Source organism: Triticum dicoccoides, chromosome 1B (assembly GCF_002162155.2).
Source record: "Triticum dicoccoides isolate Atlit2015 ecotype Zavitan chromosome 1B, WEW_v2.0, whole genome shotgun sequence".
Lineage (NCBI taxonomy): Eukaryota > Viridiplantae > Streptophyta > Magnoliopsida > Poales > Poaceae > Triticum > Triticum dicoccoides.
In genome coordinates this window covers 102,034,164-102,038,416 of record NC_041381.1, presented here as the reverse complement: position 1 = coordinate 102,038,416, position 4,253 = coordinate 102,034,164, and the positions used below count along the sequence as shown (strand labels likewise).

Genomic DNA, 4,253 nt, shown 5'->3' with positions numbered 1-4,253 from the left:
GGGGGGGGGAGAGGGGTCGAGGTTGGGTGGCTGTGACGCCCAGATCTTGCCGCGCTCGTAGGTTACTTCATCCTACTCCTTCCCCTGGTTTTCTTGGCTCTGACCCGGTTTCACTGTGTCCTCCGCCTCGTTGGATCCAGGGCCGGGCCGGCAAAATCATGGGCCCTGTGCGAAATTAAAAAATGGGGCCCTATTGAAAAAAGAACTAACAAGCAATTATAATGTACATATATATCATAGAAAAAAATTATAACGTACTCCTGCCGTAAACTCATACAAGAGCGTTCACTAGTTTAATGATTTAAACGCTCTTACATTAATTTACCAAGGAATATATAATATATCTTACATAACAATTGGACATATAAAAAAGTCATACCTATCCCACTCCTTGTTGCTATTTATTTGAGCATCCTCGTTTTTTAGTATTCTTTGAGCACTTGGAGGCTAGCGATCAATCCAAATTGAGAGAGAGGAGGCGAGGAAGGCAAGTAGGCAGCGGCCAGTCGCCCTGTGATCTGATTGATCTAATCACCAGGGACAGGGCGACCAGGCACCAGGGATGGGGCGACGAGACGCCCCACAATCGAGAGTTTTCACTTTTCACGATTCAGATCTAGCGATCCCCGATCACTGTAGCGATCGAGTTATTTTTTACGGAAACCCGTAGCGATCGAGTAGGAGGAGTCGGGGAGATCACGCTCGTCGCTCGATGCCTAGTCGCCTCGACTCCAGGTCTCTAGCCCACTCCAGCGGCCCAGTACCGTTTTTTGTTTTTAATACTAGGCCTATTTGGAAAAATTCGGCCCCCTAGATTTTTGGGCCCTGTGCGGGCCGCACATTTTCTACCACTCTGGGCCCGGCCCTTGTTGGATCCTAGTGTGGATATCATCTCGTTGGCAATGTCGATGCCGGATAGCTGGCCAGCGGCGCCTTTTGGCTCCTGTCTCCAGTTCTTCTACTTATGGGACAGAACACTAATCCGGTCGTCAGCTTGTGAGATGGTGGGCTCATCTATGAGCTTGGTGGGCTCTGTGCAGGGTGGTGGCCCTGTCCAAGGGTTGGATACCGCTTCGGTTATTCTTTCCCCCTCTCCCTTTTGGGCTTCGGCTCATTTCAGCTGTGAGTGGCCCAGAGCAGCCAGTTGGCCCATGCCGTGGGTATATGTGGCCCCGTCGAGGTTGTGTCGACCTAATCCTAGGGTTTTGTTGTTTCCTGCACTAAGATTTGCAAGATCAGATCTAGTAACCTCCTTCCTCGTTCCATCCAAATACTTCCACCCTCACCTTTGACACGCTCCTTTGCCGAGGTGCTGAAGATAGGCTTGTTGGGCGACTGCAACACCAATGGCAAGAGGCAGCTTCATGGATCTGGTGAGGCCACTTCTAGACTCCGTGGCGCCTGAGGCTGAGTTGAGGGCTAAGTTGCAGCATGGGCAGGAGGCTCGCGAGCGTGCAACCAAGGAACGGGAGGCATGGGGCACACCACCGGTTTGGTTTCGGGAAGAAGAGTGGTGTAAGGAGCAGCACACACATCAGGAGGAAAGGATGGCGGCAACTCGCTCCTCTGCTTCCCCCATCCCATCTCAGCGGGTAGGCTCAAATTCCTCTGCCCTAGATACCTGGGAGGCGACAGCGTCGGGCGTCGTGCCCCCTCCCCCATGCTGATGCTCCTCGGCCGACTGCAGCTGTTGCTCTACTCGCTCCTCCTTCCTGTGTTTATGGGTTCCAAGGGCAGTTCTGTCCCAATTCCCGTCCTAGTGGCTTCCAAAATGCCCTCCCAACAATTGACCAAACAAGTTTAGGAAATTTTGGTCGAATGACAATTCTGATGGCTCTGGTGATGGAATCCTCACCCACCCCTACCAATCTCTGGATCTGCTCCACCGGTGGGTGGCTCTGGTAATAGCTCGAGTCATCCTTCTCTCACATGTTTTGCATGGCATAGGCCGGGTCACTCTGAATCCCGCTGTATGTTTCCTCCTTTTATGCTTGATTTGCTGTGTCGAAAGCCACCTCACAGTGGGTTGTACTAATCGCTCCAAACCTCCTTCAATTAACCAGTATAGTCTAGGCCTGCCAGGTGGTGCGTATTTGGTTCAGATGGTGGTTTGGACATGGTTCCGGTTGCACCTCAGCGATCCGACGTTGCTATCATCTCGGTCCAATCTGCTATGTGACACTGCAGACAATTGCAGATGAGCTAAGGGAATGGGGACCGGATGGTTGGGACTGGTAGTTCCAGTAGATTTCACAATCAGAATTTGGGATTGCTTTCCCAGTCCTAGGAAAGTTTAAAGATGTTATCTAAGAGCACTAGTTTTATGCTTCTAGTGAACCAGCTTGTAATTTCTGTCAAAAAGGTTGGGGACGATGATCGATGCTTTGGCAACTTGTTGGATACCTGTGTTTTGTTAAATGATGTTCCTTCGATCATGCGTAACAAGGCGTGTTTGATGGTGTTTGGTGACCTCATTAGAAAACCTATTTACGTGGATGAAGATTCTTTGGCTAGTCTGGCCCAGGTCATACAAGGAACTGATGTAGTGCGCCAGATCGGGTCCAAAGTGGTTTCACTGAGGTATACCCCAAAAGTAAAGCCTTTCAGATCAATGTTCGAGCTGAGGGCCAGGTTTCTACTCACGCTCCCCCTCATCTTCTAAAGCGTGTACGAAAGACCTAGCACCCATGGTTCTTAAGGTGAACAATAGGGTTGTGTCGTGTTGTGGTAGATATAATACAGTTGCTGGGGAAGTTCTCATCAAAAAATCTTCTCTTTCCTCTCTATTTATGTTGTTTACGGGTTTTTATAGGCTACCTGAGGGTACCCACACTGGTCTTGATAAGCATCATAGCAGATTCTACTAGAATTCGGGTGACAAAAAAAGAAGGATCAGTTAGTCAAGTGGAAAATCATTTGCCAGCCTAAAAGCCATGGTGGCCTAGGCATTATTAACACATTGATTATGATTGTTGCTTAATTGTCAAATGGTGGTGGTGCATTCTTTTTGCTTCCGCTAGGAATTTTTGGTTTGTTATTCTTAAAGCACAATATTTCCCTCCACTAGTGATCTGCTGGCTTTGCCTAATAATGGATCCCAATGTTGGCAGCTTTGACTAAGGTTAAAGATGTTTTCCGATCTCATGTGAAGTTTATTGTTGAAGATGGGAAATCCAGCCGCTTTTGGCTTGATTGGTGGCATGGGCCACCCCTCTTTTCTCTTCTTTCCTGGTCATTTTCTCTTTTTGTGGTAATGTTGATATTAATATCTTTGATCTTACTAATTCTTGTTGGAATTTAGCATTTCACTGCACCCTATCTCTTGTAGAGTTGGAGCAATGGCATCAACTTGATGCCACTTTCCTCACACTCTCGGAGATTCTGGACTCAGTGGTCTAGCCTCATCCCCCCTTAGGAATTTTTCGGCCGATTAGCTTTACCATAGCTTTATTGTTAGGTCATGTTCTTCTAAGTTCATGGGTGTCCGGAGGCTCGTGTTCCACTGAAAACTAAGACCTTTCTTTGGCAAGCCATCCATGGGAAGCTTCGTGATGTTGATCAAATTAGGAAGCATAATGCTCAAGCTGATTCTACTTGCTATTTCTGCTCTAGGCCAGAAGATTCTGACCATATTATGTTTTCATGTGACTTTGTCATTCTCTTATGAAGTTGTACTCGGTCGTGGTTGACGGTTAGCTGGGCTCCGACCGATTTTTGCTCAATTACTGCCGCTTTTTAGTGCATTATCTGCTCCATTGAGACGCATATTCTAGTTTGGGTTTGCTGCTGCAGTTGGTCTCTTTGGACTACTCGAAATAAGTTTACCATCGAGCATGTGTTCCTGTCGAAACCAGCTAATGTTATTTCAAATCCATCACACTAATGCAGTAGTGGAGGCCTTTGGTTAAGAGGTATGACATCGACGCCACGGACCTACTCAGCACTCGCTTCAGGGCTATGTCGAACTCTCTATCACCAAGGGTGCAGGCTCTAGCTTAGTGGACATCGCGTCATTTACTAGTTTTCTTTTGGTACCTGGTTGTTGGCCTGTTTGTCATTTCTGAACTGTTCCTGTGGGATTTGTTGGTTGTTGGTTGTTTAGCAACTTGTGAGACTTTTTTAATGGTTGTAATCAGTGTTGTGTGTGTAGGAAAGCAATGTAGGTCCTCCTCTATTTCAAAGAAGGCTAAATCACATTGCATACTCATTCGTCCCCATCGCCGAAGAGGACCCCCTGCACTCTCGCCTTGGCT

At 47.6% G+C, this 4,253-nt stretch overlaps 1 protein-coding gene across 1 annotated transcript in view; it reads left to right on the top strand.

The window, feature by feature from the left end:
* Positions 1–4,171, top strand: part of LOC119302088 — a 7,393-nt gene extending 3,222 nt beyond the window's left edge. Inside the window, exon 6 of the mRNA XM_037579108.1 lies at positions 3,889–4,171. The gene's annotated coding sequence lies outside the window, so the exon portion shown is untranslated. The remainder of the gene's footprint in view (positions 1–3,888) is intronic.
* The last annotated feature ends 82 nt before the right edge of the window (positions 4,172–4,253 follow it).